The sequence below is a fragment of the Cupressus sempervirens genome, chromosome 9 (genome assembly GCF_028749045.1).
Source record: "Cupressus sempervirens isolate cs-2001-9-10 chromosome 9, ASM2874904v1, whole genome shotgun sequence".
Taxonomy (NCBI): Eukaryota; Viridiplantae; Streptophyta; class Pinopsida; order Cupressales; family Cupressaceae; genus Cupressus; species Cupressus sempervirens.
In genome coordinates, this window is record NC_143126.1 from 535,767,454 (window position 1) to 535,784,253 (window position 16,800).

Sequence of the window (16,800 nt, forward strand, 5' to 3'; positions counted from 1 at the left end):
AAATAATGATGATTCAGTAGAGGTCAATCAAACATTATACAGATCCATGATTGGAAAATTGCAATATGTAGTACATAGTAGACTTGATATTGCACTAGTTATGGGGATAGTTGCAAGATTCTCTGTTAATCCTAGAGAGAATCACTTGATGGCTATAAAAAGGATAATGAGATAATTGAAAGCAACAAAAGAGAATGGTTTATACTATAAGAAGAATGAAAATTTTGAATTGAAAGCCTACAGTGATGCTGATCGGGCTAGAAATATGATGATAGAAAGAGCACTAGTGGAGGAGCATTCTTCTTAGGTAGAAGACTTGTTACATGGACTAGCAAGAAGTAGAGTTGTACTTCCCAATCTACTATTGAAGCAGAGTATGTTACTGCTACTATTAACTGCACAAACATTGTATGGATCAAGCAGCTACTTAAGGTAATGAAGGAAGAAATCATAGAACCAGTGACACTTTATTGTGATAATAAAAGTGCTATAAATATATCAAAGAATCCTATAATGCATACAAAGACAAAGCATATTGCAATAAAGTATCATTATGTAAGGGAATTGGTTCAAGACAAAGAAGTGAAGATGGAATATATTAACACAAAGGAGAAAATTATTGATATCTTCACCAAAGCATTACCTAAGGATGCTTATGAGTATTTGAGAGGTAAACTATGGGTGATACCCTTATCAAAGGCTACATAAAAGACAGAGGGAGTACCCTGCATCAAACAAGCTAACATTCATTTCATACAAATTGATGCAGTGGATCTTACTTTAGGAACTACCTAAAGTAATTACGAAGCTGGAATTACAAATCAGTCACAAGCAAGGTGGTAGAGGGAGAAAATTGAAGACCCTGCAAAAGCGTATGTCTACATTAATCAAAAATGCCAAGTGTTGAGTATATGTCTTTGGCATTGTTGTCAAAGAGGGAGATATTCATTAAACTGATCAAGGGAGATGATCAAGGGAGAAAGTACATTAGACTGATCAAGTGCATGAGGAACAATGGAGAAAGAACATTACTAATTGGTTTGGTAAGAAAGAAAGAGGGAGAAAGTAGAAAGCAATCAGAGGAAGGATCAGAAAAAAAAAAGAGGAAGATATTTTGATATTATGTTGATCCATGATAGAAGAGAATCAGAAAAGAAGGAACTCAGAGGGAGTTATATTTTGTAACCTAATCATAAGAGGGAGCTGCTAATAGAGGGAGAACTTTTAATCACAATTTTCTTTTTAGTATTGCCTTACTATTTTAACCTAGTTAATTTGATGAAACAAGATGTTCATCATTTGTTTGACTAGTTGATCAGTTTGGTTTGCCATCAATGCCAAAGAGGTAGATTGTTGATATATGATTGAAAAGATCATTTGAGTAAAAAGATTGTTGAAGAAGACTATGTGTTTCAATCATTATTTTGTCACTGATGTCGAACCTGCTACATGCTGGTAAGACAATTACTTATATGTTTCAAGCACTATCACTTAGTTGATTGATGAGGAGGATTTGATCAACATGATGTAAAAAAAGTACCTAGAGGAAAGGTTGAGTTATGATTATTATTGAAGTGCAAGAATTAGTTAAGATAGTGATAACATAATGTATGGATGATCTACTTGAGGTTACAAAATGACTGGCTACACTTAGAAAGATTAGAAGAATAAGGTTGAACAAAGTTCATTTGTCAAGCTTGACCAAGTTGATAAAAGGTGTCGAGCAAAGTTAGTGCAAGCCAAGCAAAAAGTCAGTTGGATCCAAGTGAAAGCATTTTCTAGTGGATGTCAATTAAGTTAATAGATGTCGAGCAAGTTAGTTGGTGCTGAGTAATTTTCAATTGATGCCAAGCACAAGTAAAATCCAGTTGATGTCGAGTAACATAATATGTGTTGAGCATCAGTAAATTGATAATGCCGAGCTATTGCATTAAGAAAAGATAGAAGATTCACCAAATAAAAGCCAACAAGTTTGTTTTGTTGGAACTTGTAAATCAGGAGGAAGATCAGATTGATGAGCTGGTGGCACAAAATCTTATGTAAACCATTTTGGAGGCGAATTCAAATGGATTCTAGGAGAAGTTTCTAGAAAAGACAAGATATGGGGTAGATACATTGTATCCTACCTAATCCATCAAAAACCCAAATTTTGGTAATGGATAATGAGAAGGAAAAGTGTTCTAATTGCCTATATGTAGGGATGTTTGGTCATGAAGCAAAGAGGTTGGAGAGTTTGGATGCAAAAATGTGACAAGAAGAAGGAAAAGGGGTTTGCTTCATCAAGTGACCTAAGAGAAGAAGTCTACAATGGTGTACTAAGCAAGAAGGCTTAAAGAGGATGAATGCTTGAAGTGTGAACAAGCTATCAAAGTCGCAAAGATTGGAAGCCATGCAAAGTTGAGGACTGAATAGTGATCTGTAATCTGCAAGTAAGGTTGTAATTTGTATAAGATCAAAGCTCTGTTGTCACTTTCTGACAATTATATTAGCCTAGGGTAAATCCTTTGGAGTAAGGTTGACTTAACAATCATTGAAAAATCCTTTAACAGGGTGGAATTCCAAGTGAATGGCCTAAAGTCCTCTAACAAGGTTCACTTTTAATAGGGTGATTGAAATCCCTTAACTAGGTCACATTTAACAATGTGTGTTGTAACCTTTAACAGGGTTGGCCTTTAACAGGGCATCACTTCAGAAGAGTGAAAAAGGATTAGCATGTTACTAGTGGTTTTTCCCAAATTGGGTTTCCATGTTAAATCATTGTATCAAATGTGTTGATGGATATGTCATGTTTTATGGGTTCACTAAATTGTGAAAAGTTTTATTTGCATATCTAGACCTTGAATAACAAATTCAACCCCGCCTACTCTCAGTTATTCTAAAAAGAATTCCAACAAACTTAACATTTATTATATGTCTTTAGTTTTCCAAAATCATCTCCTTTCGAGGTGCTCTATTTTATTAGTTCTTTGGTTTCTTCCTTTCAGTATTTTCCTATGTTTGTGTCTGGTGAAGTTAGTTTTGTCCTTAAGTATATCTGGTGTCTAATATGTAATTGACATTTTGAGTCATGGATATTGTTGTAGTTCTCTTTCACCAACACAAGAATATAACTATGGCCTTTCTAGGCTTGGTGAAACTATAAAGATGGGGTAGGATTCTCCAATTTCAAGATAACATCATTTGGTTTGTTGTAAGTAGAGTTTTAGGGAAAAAACACTTCAACTATAGCAAATCATGGAGGAAAAACAATGAAATTATAGATTATTTTATTACAGTTTGTTTGAAAGCTGGAATTACCCAATGGGATACTATGAAGCATTGTGAATTCATCTTTTTTCCAACATGGATGAAAGTACTTCACCAAGTTGTCTTTAATATCAATTACAAGATGGAAATTCCATATCCTGTGGAGTATATGGATTGGCCTATAAGAAGTCTTAAATGGGCAAAAGTTCCTAAATGCCCAATTTTAACAATCAGAGACCAAAAAATCTTTGACAGGGTGTGGTCTAAAATATAAACAAATGTCCACTTTCTCTTGTGATAGTGCAACATAGAAAAAGAAAGGAACATTTGTTGCCTTCTTCCAATCTTCAAAAAGGCTAAAATTGATCCTCTTCCTAGATCTAATGAATAAGATCATAATTCATTCATTTTTATCATTCTAAGATTGAAAATTTTGAGCAATATGAAAAAGGCTAAGGAAGTTGCAGCATCTAGTATTGGTACACCAACGAATGGAGAAGAAACCAATGAAGAACTTATTTTTTTTTCACTCAGATATGTGAAGGGCTTCTCTATTTTAATTTTTTCTATATGTTTTATGTAGCTTTCATAGTCTCAATCAATCTTTGGGAGATGGTTGATAATATGTATATAAATTGAGCTTTTTATTTGGCTTGTCTATATCTATATTTTGTAAGCTTGTTTATAACCATTAGTATGTAGGGCTTCTAAGTTTAGACCATATGAGAACAATTTTAGAGGAGAGGTATTGTTTTCTATAAGTATTTTGGGTCTATTTTAGTATGGGTCTAGTGAGTTTTTCCCTTTCAAAATCCAATGTTTCAAACTGTTTATATGAGGAATCTTTAATATCATTTTGGAAGTTCTTCGGTATAAGTAATATTTGGAATGGGTGCTCTATTAAATATATATTTATTTTTAGAATGATCTTGAGCTTAATCCTTACATTTTAGTAAATTAAGCTTTTTGTAGTTTTAACAAAATGTAATCATATATTTTTAGGCTCTATTCATGGTATCCAATCATTTAGAAATTCATAACACTTGTACTAATGTATATAGTAGGAACCTTTTTCATGGTCATAAGATAAATTTATCTCCTAAATCATAGAAGTATATTAGTCCATATGATAAAATTTAACATGTTTCGGTTATTCAAAAGTTTATTTTGAATTCGGCTTCAAAAGAAATGTTTTTAGGTTTTATTTTCTATAGGATGAGAATTGGTGCTATCCATTTGGATTTAGATAGAACTAGTTCCATGTTATATTGTCTTGGTTTCTTATTCCCAAATAACAATTTACGAGGTGTTGTAGCTTTTCTATTGATTCAAAACAATCTCATAATTTTGTGCATATAAGTGTAATTTTATTTATTTCAATCTAAAATCTTGTTAGGATAGAATATATATCCCTCATAGATTTTGATAGTATTGGTTTAAAATCTCTCTCAAATCATCAAGCGTAAGAAATATAATGTTAAGTTTCTTGAAGTTTGAAATTGTTATAAAGTTCTTTATTTGTCCTTATTAGATTCAATTGATAATGATGTTACAATATAGTTGATTAGTCTAAGTTTCCAAATAATAAATTCCTTTCATATTTAAACATAAATTCTGATTGTGAAATGAATTTGCAGGCTAATAAATACTTCCTTTTTAGATTTGTATTCTTCTCGACTCTTATCATTCTAATCTTTGTAAAAATTGAAAATATTTTTAAAAAGGTACTTAAGTTCTTAGGGCATGAATCTTTTTCTATTTGTTTCTTCATCCAATCAGTCTTCAATTTTAGCCTACTATTTTGTTTCCCTTTTTAATTTTTCTCCTGTTATTTTTCATTTCTCCAGTTGGATCCTTTTCTTTATGTTTTATTTCACACGATTTTAATTTAGTTTTATACATTTATTCTTCCATGATTTTAGATTTTTTAGATGGTATGATTCTTTTGGTAGAGTTTTAGTCTTTTCTCTCTCTTTTTCTTTGTTTTTTTCATTGGTAAGGGAACTAATCTCTTGTGACTTAGTATGTTTGAGAATTTCCATTCCCAAACATTACTACATCTCCAAAAATGATCTTCCCTTATTTTCTTTCCTCTTAAGCTTTCTTGGATTATCAATTTGAGCCATCTTGGTTATGTTTTACTTGGTTTTGGTTTTTGGGGTAACCATCTCAAGTGACATTTTATGTTTGAGAACTTTCTTCCTGAACATAACAATGTCCCTTGAAATATTTTATTCCTTTATTCTTAATCTTTATTCTTTCTGTGTTTTTGCTATTCTGAAGATGGGTTTTTTTGAGTAATAGAGTTTGTGCCAGTTTGTTTTTTCTTTTTTATTCTTTCTATTATTTAGGCTTGATTCTCATTATTACAAAGCATATCATTCCAATCAGAAAAGGTCAATAAAACCTTTAGATAAGTTTGGATCAGGTGTATCCCAATAGCACTTCTTTTTGTTTCTATCTATGTTGTATGAAGGGGTTATTAACAAGTAAAACCTCAAATGGGAACACTCTTATGATTTCATTCTTTCTTATAGGCTTTTGTAAGTATGATGATTGTTTTAATATTATTAGTTAATCTTTTAATAATAAGGAAATGTTTCTATCAAGTAATTATTATATTGTTATCCAAAATTTTATTTACAATTATTTAGTATTTCTTGACCTTTCATTTATCAAGTAGTTTCCGAGTTGACCCTTTCAATTCTTTGACCTATTGTATTCCATCGATCTCAGTATTAGTAATATATATTTAGGGAGAAAAGGGAGGCAATTTAATAGGAATATAGATCTCCCTATTTTCGGGCCACTAAGATATTCAAATATGTATGTGAGGGAAAGAAGAGAATTTCTAGATATGATTCCACTTAATGACCCAAAGGAAGAAGGGTGCTAATACCAAATTTGAATTACAAATGGGAATGAAATACAAGGAAATGTATTCTTTGGCCCTTGGTAGGATAATGTGAAAGTGAAATTGAACTAATTGATTAAATAGTGTAAATCTAGATGAAATGTGAACATAATTAGCACAAACAAGATATAGATCTATGGTAAAGAGATGAAAGGAAATAAAATAGGGAAAGACTCAACTTGAAATGCATAGAGAAGGTGTATTTTAACTCAAAAACTCACAGATCTAAACTATTTCTAAATATCTATTTGTGAATCTTGGAATAAAATGACAAAAGGAACAAAATCCTAAAATATCCCCGAAAATGGAGACTAAAAGAATAGATTGACTTGGGAAGATGTCCTACAACCAGGTTGACTTGGACCAATGATCTAAAACTAAATTCTCCATAAAACTCCCAAAAAGTAGGTTCTAGATTGAAAAACCTTTCGCTAAGACCGTACAAATCAACACAAAAAAAAAAGTTTTGTGGTTGGGGTTTGATGAGGGATTTCCTTGGTCAAGCCCTAGGTTAAGGAATTAACTATAAATTGAAATGTAAATAATAAGGGAAATGCTTGCATGTACTAGCTCTGAATAATATCAAGTGAAAAATACAATTACCTTCAAAGATGCAATTGCCTTTGATATGTGATCAAGTATGTAAATTTAATAGCCTTGACTTAAAGAAACCATAAAGAAATAAAAAAAGCCAAAACCTCATGTATGGAAATGTATGTGACATTCCATGGATGAATCATGTGGATGGATTGAAATGAGGTATATTCTCCTTAGAGCCAAACTCTACTACCACCTTGAAGGAAGAAGCTTGATGCAAGAAGGAGATGCTTAGACTTGAATTCTTGAACAAGAATGCCTTGAATACTTTCTTGTGGATATGAGATAACTTGAGAATAAGATATGAAAATGAAGCCCCTAAGCCTCATTTTATACTATTTTTCAAGTGAGAAAATAACTTAGGCCAATAGGGGAAGTAATTAAACTAATTGGCAAACTTAACGACTGTTGGGCCCCGAATCCCACAATCATCGACAACTAGGTTGACTTGGATTGACCTAGTCCTAGACTAGGTTGAATTGGATCGACTTAGTCTTAGACTAAACTAGTCCTAGTGTACATGTCAGAAAGGCCACAAAAAGTGCCAAGAGGTACTGCAAGTGAAACTAAATGATAGTGAACTGAACAAGAGATATGGTCAAGTGTAACAAAAGGACACCTGGAAGACCATGTTGGAAAGAAAGAGATGAAAAATAAGAGTGAAATGGAAGAGGAGAGGATAAAAAGATACCAAAACCACCCAAAGGAAGGCTAAAAGATCTCAAAATTAAGGGTGTTCGTTTAAAGATAGTACATTTAGTCCCCACTTTAGCGGTAGTATGAGGCAAGTCATACTCTCGATAAATGAAGGAAGAGAAGAAAGACAATAACACATCAAGGTAGAAAACTACCAAGATTAAGGACGGAAGCTCCCAAACTGACGCATGATGCGAAGAGATTACATTTGAAGAGCTTACCATTCCAAAACTTCTTGAACTTGATTACAAATGATAATAGGCCTTTCTTAAATAGGCACTTCTAACCCAAGACATTACAAACACAACCAATGTGGGATAAAAGGTAAATACAACTACCTTTAAATAAATATTAAATTCCCACCCAAATACAACTAAGCACCCAACAAATATTAAATACATGATTTAAGGATCTTTCCACAAACTTCTAAATTGCCACCTATACACCTTGATTAATGGAATGACAACTATTTTTATTATTTTTCTTTTTACGCCACCTATGCGCCTCGAAAATAGAAATCTCCTTTTCCTTTCTTTTCTCCTTTTTATTTTTTTATTATTTCTCCTCTAATTTTCGTCACTTTCTCTCTCCTCCACAATTTTTTTTTTTTTTTTTTTTTTTTTTTTTTTTTGTCCTCTCTAGTTTGCACTAGGACCTTGAGTTGGTTGAAGTTTGTCAAGAAGTTCTTGATTGTGTAAACAGATCGCCGACTGTGAGGCAGTTTGCACGAGGTTTTTGTTTTGGATGAGATTTTTCTTCTAAAGACTTAATTATGGAGAAGAGAAAGAAGAAGATGACTTTTGTGATTGGATGGATTCTGAGGATTCCTCGACTTGAGAAATTTAGAGCAAGAAATCAACAATCATTGCTAGTTGATTTGCAGAAGCAAGTGAATGAATTAGAAGCTGAGTTGCGGAAACAAAGAGCATGTCACCAGAAAAGAGATGTTGATAATTCCTTGGATGTGGAAAAGAAAGATGATCCAGTGGAAGAGCAAGCAGATGAAGAGGAAATCATTTGCGAACCTAAAGTTGAAGAAGATGAAAGAGAAGAGGAAGAGCATCAAGATGGCAAGATTTATGAACCTAAAATAGAGCAAGATGATTTGAAGATTGCAACAATGGAGGAAGAATATAGTGCCTTTGTTGGAGATCAAGCAGGTGGAGTAGTTACGTGCATTATTGACGACATAAAAGAGGCAAGCGAAAATGAAGATGTCAAACAGGTAAATTCTTATGAATCATGGGATGTTGTCTTTGATATGAGTTTAAAAGATATTGATGATGGTTTGCATGAGGATCTTGTTAGTCATGTGTGGTATGCAAAGGAAGATTGGTATGGTGTTGCTGGATTTATTACAGGTGTAATTAATTCAACAAGATTGGATGAGGATGAGAGTTATACTTGGATAGAGTTCATTACAAAGGAGTATTTTCAGCAGCAAATAGTTGTTCCAGCAAGGTGTTGGAAAAGAAGAAAGAAGGAAATATATCGGCACCGAATACTTGTTCCAGCTATGTGTTGGAGGAAGAGGAAAAAAAAAATGTCAACAATGGCTACTTCATTTTGTGAATCCATATTCACAAATTTTTTTTTCCTACCATGGGAGTCGGATGCAGGAGCATCATGCATCAGCAAAAAAAAAATGTGGAAGATTTGCATGTTGGTTTTCTCGTCCTGTTGAGGTGGAAGCTTGTGGTGAAGATGAAGATGGTTGTATATCTCTCTTTTGACATCAAAGTGTGGGACACACTTTTCTATCTACCAAGGGAGTTTGATGCAGGAGCATCTTGCATGGAAAAATTAAATTATTAGAAAAAAAAAAAAAAGAGGACAAAAAAAAAAAAAAAAAAAAAAATTGTGGAGGAGAGAGAAAGTGACAAAAATTAGAGGAGAAATAATAATAAAAATAAAAAGGAGAAAAGAAAGGAAAAGGAGATTTCTATTTTCGAGGTGCATAGGTGGCGTAAAAAGAAAAATAATAAAAATAGTTGTCATTCCATTAATCAAGGTGTATAGGTGGCAATTTAGAAGTTTGTGAAAAGATCCTTAAATCATGTATTTAATATTTGTTGGGTGCTTAGTTGTATTTGGGTGGGAATTTAATATTTATTTAAAGGTAGTTGTATTTACCTTTTATCCCACATTGGTTGTGTTTGTAATGTCTTGGGTTAGAAGTGCCTATTTAAGAAAGGCCTATTATCATTTGTAATCAAGTTCAAGAAGTTCAAGGAATGGAAGCTCTTCTAAAGGAAGTTGGAGAAATAGAAGCTCTTCAAGTGTAAGCTCTTGTAGTAAAGCTCTTTGTATGTAATCTCTTGTAGTGAATTTCAAGTATTAATGGATGATGCTTTATGAAGCATTTTTTTTTGTGATCTCTCTATCTCCATATTGTTGCATTTTTGGTTGTGAGTTGGTACGGGTGGTGTGGCCCGTCATTACAAACCTAGGATCCTAACTCCATTCCCATGCATAAGAACACAAAAGGAAAAAAAAAAAAAAAGTAAAACAACAGCCAAAGAAAATAAAACCAAAAAGACAAAAAGGGTTAGTACTAAATCCCAAATCAATTAGTGAAAGAAATATTAGCCAATAAAAAATATCACTCACTAATAATATATTTGGAAGGCTATTACAAAATATAAGAGACCATGTAGGAAAGGAAAGAGCACCACAAAGGACTGTGTCCCTCATGATTATGTTCCACTAACATGAAAGAATTATATATATATATATATATAATCTTTCCCAATAAGGTTTGTGTACCTGATGGTCAATCCTAAAAAACAAAAACCAGGATCAAATGGTCTAGTGAGTTTGTGTGCCCAATAGTCAATTTTGTACGCTCGTCGATAGCTTATGCATGCATGTGTATGTGTCCACCCATAGATCAATTTCTTGGTATGACCACAAAGTGTTAATGTGTATGTGTTATTGTTGAAAATAATTATTCAATTATATATTGTTATTGATGTTGCACAAATGTCACACTCTAACCGAGCACAACCAATGTCAACTGAGCTCAATTGGGCACTATAGAAGACTCCAGTATCAACTGAGCAGAATTCAGTAGGAACTGAGTTTAGTTGGTCATCAAAGGAAGTTAGTGTAAAATGAGTTAGGTCAGTCAATGAAGAGAGTTAGTATTAATCAAGTTGAGTTAGTTATCAAAGAAAGTTATGTATTAACTGAGTGAATAGTCCAATGTTAGCTAACTGTCAGTAGATTACTATTGTTAATTAATTGGTTAATACAAGTCAACTTAGTGGATGTTAGATATTTGTATGAAAATATTTTTAAGTCAACTTTACATTAAGTTTAATTTATATGTAAGGTCAACTTGTGGATTGAAAAAATTAATTGGAACAGTGTGAAAGAAGCGATGTAAGAAGGATATCTGATTAAGGATAGAATATCTAAGGAGCTACAAAGAATATTCAAATTAGAAAGGATCAAGAGGATAAACCAGAACAAAAATCTAAATCTACAAAGTCAATTACTTGATCAATCAGGTCAATCATTGTTACTCTCTAATAATTGTAGTAGTGAAGAAATCTCTTAACAGAGTTGGTTTAATAGTCATTTTGTAAATCCTCTAACAAGGTGGCATTTCCAATTGAAATGTTTGAAGACCTCTAACAAGTCCACTCCTAATAGGGTGATTCAAATCCTCTAATAGGGTCACACTTAATTGTGTGTTTTGTAACCTTAAACAGGGTTGGCTCCTAACAGGGCTCACTTTAGAAGAGTGAAAAGTCATAACTAGTTGCATTGGTGGTTTTCCCAAATAGGGTTTCCATGTTAAATCTTGGTGTCTCATGTATTCATGTCATTTTCTTAATACTTTATGTTTCTACAACTAAGTTACTAAAGGTTAATATACATTAATATCTTAAGTCTTCTTTGTTAACCGAGTTACAATGAATAGCTAGTTCTAACTAGGCAAGGATTTGGTTTACTAAGTGAGAAGTTTGTATTGACATCTAAGGGACTTGAAATTTATTTTGTGGTAACTAATTCATTCCTCCCCTCTTAGTTACTCATCACATTTCCAACAATCGGTATCAAAGTTGTTGGTTCTTGCAAGAAAGGTTTCAAATACCTAAGCTAAACTTCAAGATGTCTTACAAAAGAAAGATTCCTAAGCTTAACCGAGAGAACTTTTTAGCATGGTAGGAACTGATGAAGCTACATCTAGGAACCATTAGAGATACAAGTATGCACTTCTTATAGAACTAGTATGTGGCACCACCTAAACCTTTGACTATGGATCATATGGTGGCTATGAAGAATCACAATACCATGATGATTGATATTGCTTTCTCTCTCAATTATTCTGAATTTGATGAAGTCAAAGATTGTCATATTTCCCATGACATGTGGAACAAGATAGAAAAGACCTATGGAGGAGATGATAATGTGAATAGAGACAAATCAAAAAGTTTAAGAGGCCAATTTGATCAAATGAAAATGAAAGAAGATGAAAAAATTGCAAAATATAGTGAAAGAATCAAAGCAAGTGTAAGTGCAATTAGAGTTATGAGAGGAAAAATAAATGACAAAATAGTAGTCAACAAGGTATTAAGAAATCTTCTTCCTATTTATGCAATTAGAGTTTAAGCTATTCAAGAGATGAGATGTGATCCTAAAAATGATATAACTTTGGATGTACTAGTGGGAAGATTAACAACTTTTGAGTTGGATAACTTTGATAACTATCTTCCTAATATTAACAACATAGAATTTGCATTCAAAGTCAAACTAACTATTGGTAAAAATGAGTAAACTCAAAAGGAAAATAGATTGATAGTGACGAAGATGATGAATTTGAAGATGACCTTGAAGCCATTGAAGCCTTGCTTGCAAGATGATTACCAAAAGGCAAAGGTGAATATAAAGGTAAAATACCATCGACTTTTTTCTCTTGTGAAGAGGTTGGTCACATTGTTGCAAGGTGTCCAAACAAATAAAACAAAGATGACTAAAAATTTAATAAGTACATAGGCGAGAAAAAATTCAAGAGCTACAAAGACTACAAAGGTAGAGGTGATAAATCTTGTTACACTGGTAAATATTCTGACATTAATGATGAAGATGAAATGGTATATATTATTGTTAAGGATGAATTAGATAGTGAAGAAAAAGAAAAGATGGCACCTATTTCTCATGTTAGCAAAAATGACACATGGATAATAGATAGTGGTTGTTCTCATCACATAACTGGTGATAAAACTAAGTTTGAACACTTGGAACATTAAGATGGTGGAAGTGTTAGATTTGGAAATAATGAACCATGTTATGTGAAAGGAAAAGGATGCATTGCATTAATTGATGGAATCAAATGTGACAATGCCTACTAGGTTGAAGGACTAAGGCACACTCTTTAGAGTGTGGCAGAACTAAACAACATTGGATACAAGGTAGAATTCATGAATGCAAAAGCCAAGTTGTTGGATGACAAAGGAAACCTAGTTGGGAATAGCAGTTCGACTAAAGGTAATCTATTCTATCTAGATCTTACTGAAATTTCATGTTTTCTAGCACAATTAGAGGAAAGTTGGCTATGGCATAAAAGAATGTCTCATGTAAACTTTGATAACCTGGTTACAATAAGAAAGAAAAAAAAGAGTAAAAGGTATTCCAAATCTGAAGAAACCTGATATGGCCATGTCCAAACAATGTCATATTGGAAAAAAAGGGCAAAAGTAGTTTCAAAAGTAAGAATTACTATATAGAAGAAGTCTTGGAACTAGTTCATACAGATCTTTGTAGACCAATAGGTACAAAGAGCTATAGTGTAGACAAATATTTCATTTTATTTTTTTGATGATTATTCTAGGATGATGAAAATGATGTTCCTCAAAGACAAATTTAAAGCCTTTCAAAAATTCAAGTGGTATCAGGCTAGAGTTGAAAAAGAAATTGAGAAGAATCTAAAATGCATGAGGTCAGATAAAGGAGGTGAATTCATCTCTAATGAATTCAATGAGTTTTTAAATGAAAGATGGATCAAAAGACAAGTATCTGCACCTGGTACACCTCAATAGAATGCCATAGCAGAAAGAAGGAATAGATCCATCATAGATTGAGAAGAATACTGATGATAGAGAAAAATGTTGCAATCAAATACTAGAAAGAATCAATCAATACAATAGTTCATACCCTGAACCACATTCAATTAAAGAAAGGTACAAATCAAACACCGTATGAGTTATGGTATCACTATAAACCTAATGTCTATTATTTCAAAGTATTTGGAAGCAAATGTTATATCTTAAAAGAAATAGGGAAATGAAAGTTAGATGCAAAAAGTGATGAAGGCATATTCCTAAGCTGCTCCAAAAAGAGCAAAGCATATAAATGTTTGAATCCTGCTACTCACAAGGTCATAGAAAGTGTACATGTGAAAATTGATGAGTTTGTAGAAAAGAGTGAAGAAAAAATCAACAAGGAACCTAAAGACTATAAAAACTTTATTTACTATGAGCTTAAGACTTTACCTAAGTTATAAGAAAATGTGGTTGAGCAACAACAGACTATACCACCCAAGTCACCTAAGTTTGTAGTGCAAACCGAGTTGCAGCCAGTGCAAACCGAGTTGTAGCCAGTGCAACCTGAGTGCCATAAAGTTCAAATTAAGTCATAGATAGAGAAACCCAAGTCACAAACAAAGGGAACAAAATCTTAGTCAATGGAACCCAAGCAAAGATCATGAATTCACAGTCATTGAACATGGTGAAACAAGTCTAGAATCTAGAAGAAAGGAACTTGTACTTGCTAAATATGTCAAAAGGATCATGCACCTGAAAAAATAATTGGAGATCAGACAAAAGGCATACTAACAAGGAAAAAACTTAAAGGTACATGTTTTCTTAGTGAATTTGAACCTAGAACTATAAAAGATGCTTTGAATAATGAAAGTTGGATAGAGGCAATGAATGAAGAAATTGAGCAAATAGAAAGGAACGATACTTGGACTCTTGTTCCTAGACCTAAGGACAAAATTGTAATTGGTACAAAGCGGGTCTTTAGAAATAAATTTGAATGAAAAAGGTGAAGTATCAAGGAACAAGGCAAGGTTAGTATGTAAAGGATATGCTCAAGAAGAAGGTATAGATTATAGAGAAACTTTTGCTCCTATTGCTAGACTTGAAGGAGTCAGAACACTACTTGCATATGCTACACATATAAGATTCAAAGTGTATCAAATGGATGTAAATTAAGCTTTCTTAAATGGAATTTTGGAGGAAGAAGTCTACATTGAACAACCTGAAGGTTTCATTGATCTAAATAAAAGAGGCATGGTCTGCAAACTATACAAAGCCTTATATGATCTGAAAAAAGCTCCTAGAGCATGGTATGAAAGGCTACATAGATATCAAGTAAGAATTGGTTTTTAAAGAACAAATGATAATAGTAGTCTATATATTAAAGAAGGACATAACAAGATATTGCTAGTAGAAATATTTGTAGATCATTATCTGAAGATATGAGGAAAGAATTTGAAATGTCAATGTTTGAAGAGATAAAATTCTTTGTTGGTTTACAAGTTCATCAAATGAAGGATGACATCTACATTACTCAGTCAAAGTATCAAGGAAATGTTGAAGACCTTTGGAGTAGAAGATTCCAAACCAATTGGAATGCCTATATCTACTAGATATGAACTATCCAAGAATAATGATTCAAAGGAGGTAAATTAGACTACCTACATATCCATGATTGGGAAACTTTAGTATGTGGTACACACAAGACCTGATATTGCACTAGTAGTTGGTATAGTTACAAGGTTTTCTACAAATCCTAGAGAAAATTATATGATGGCAGTCAAAAGAATTTTGAGATATCTAAAAGGCACTGAAGACTATGGTATATGGTACAAGAAAGGAGGAAACTTTGAGTTGAAATCCTTTATTGATGTAGATTAGGCTAGAAACATTTATGATAGGAAAAACACTAGTGGAGGAGCATTATTTCTTAGAAAGAGGTTAGTATCATGGACAAGCAAGAAACATAATTGCATATCCCAGTCTACAACAGAGGCAGAATATGTTGTTGTAGTAGTTAATTGTTCCAACATAGTTTGGATCAAGCAATTGTTATCAAGAATGAAGGAAGAAATCAAGGAACCAATAGTTATCTATTGTGATAACACTAGTGCAATCAATATATCCAAGAATCTAGTAGTGCACACTAAGACAAAACACATTGTAATCAAATATGATTTTCTAAGGGAATAAATTCAAGACAAAGAGGTAAGATTGGAATATGTGAACAACAAGGAGAATATTGTAGACATATTCACCAAGTCATTACCTAAGGATGCATTTTTGTATCTAGGAGGTAAGCTAGGGGTCATTACCCTATCTAATGCACTAAAGAACATATTAGTGATGCATCAATAGAGCTTCATTGGAGAACTATCAAGTTGATCAAGTATTTTAGAGCACATTGCATATGAATCAGTACATTGAAAAATCATTGTATAAAGTCTTTGGAATTTAATGTCAAAGAAGGAGAGATTGGTTATTATTGACACAAAATTCTACACCTTTCTTGAGGTATGACCCTCAAGCAACCTTGTGTAACATGGAAACAACCTCCAAGTGTGGGACTTGCACTCTAAGGTTGAATCTCGAGAGAAGGTCACCTTCCTTACAATTAGGATGCACCCACGCTACTGTTGGGAAGGAAAAGTGAGAAGGAGAACTGAAAGAAATTATAAAAATAAAAGGGAGGTGATGCATCAAGATTGAAACTTGGTTACAACTCTGCCTACACTTACATAAAACATGAATGGAAATCCCAAACACACAAATATCAACTCAAATCTACCCTTTTAGAATTTACATGAAGGTAAAATCAATGAAATGCTACAAGGAAACAAGTTCACAGGACAAAATTCAATAGCAAGCTACACATAGCATGCAAACATGAAAGAATAAAAGAGAAATAACTCATATAAGGCAACAACTTGTACAATGTATCAAACTAGTAAGATAAGGTAAAGCTGATATTTTCATTCATATAAGGAAAAATAAGTTACAACAATAGAGCACAAATTTGTTGTCATGAACCAGAGAAGAATAGAGAAGAACTCGAAAAAAGTATTTACAACTGCCTTTTAAAGAGTTCAGGCATAACTCTAATTTAACCATGAAGTTTAACCCCAACCAAGGTGGAGTCAAGTTGTAGAGAGCAACAATAAATGAATATCAGAACTAAATCTAATCTTGAAATCAATTTGTTGTAATGAAGTGATAGGAAGGGAAAAATAAATGCACCCAGCCGTAAGAAATCAAATCCCATGAGATTTGATCATTACAATCAATAAAGAGACATGGAGA